Raw genomic sequence first — 752 nt, 5'->3', positions numbered from 1 at the left:
CATACACATATACTGCACCATATCCTCATTTGATAGAGCCCACACGCACCGCGCGTAGTTACAATCAATAAGAGAATGGCGCCAGTTGTCATCTGCTCCGCATAACGCACACACATGTGATGGTGACATGTTTCGATGATGCAGAACATCACTGGTAGGAAGTGAGTGACGAGCCAGCCTCCATGTGAACATTTTCAGTTTTGAAGGAACTTGCAATCCCCAAATAGATGACCATCCTTTTGTTTGCCTCAGCCATTAATGAACTCGGAAGAGCATCGATCATCGTACATCCATTGCCGGCTCATCTTCAATACACAGCACCAAAAACACCAAATTAATACAATACATAAAGTTCATACAACACTTAAATGCAACAAACAAATAACTCTCTAGCTAAAGAATTTAAATGCAACAAATGCGATCAAGATCACAACTAAGGTAACAATTAATCCAACAGCATAATGATACCAAGCCTCACTATGAATGGCATATTTTCTAATCTTTCTAATCTTCGAGCGCATTTTCTCCATCTTAATCTTGTGATCATCGACGACATCGGCAACATGCAACTCCAATTCCATCTTCTCCCCCTCAATTCTTTTCAATTTTTCTTTCAAATGCTCGTTTTCTCTTTCAACTAAATTTAACCTCTCGACAATAGGGCCGGTTGGAATTTCCGGTTCAACTACCTCCTACATACAAATATCTATGTCAGCTTGATGGGCATAATTTGTCATAAACATGAAATGCAA

The sequence above is a fragment of the Triticum aestivum genome, chromosome 3A, assembly GCF_018294505.1.
Source record: "Triticum aestivum cultivar Chinese Spring chromosome 3A, IWGSC CS RefSeq v2.1, whole genome shotgun sequence".
NCBI lineage: Eukaryota > Viridiplantae > Streptophyta > Magnoliopsida > Poales > Poaceae > Triticum > Triticum aestivum.
Note: the sequence above shows the minus strand (reverse complement) of the source record.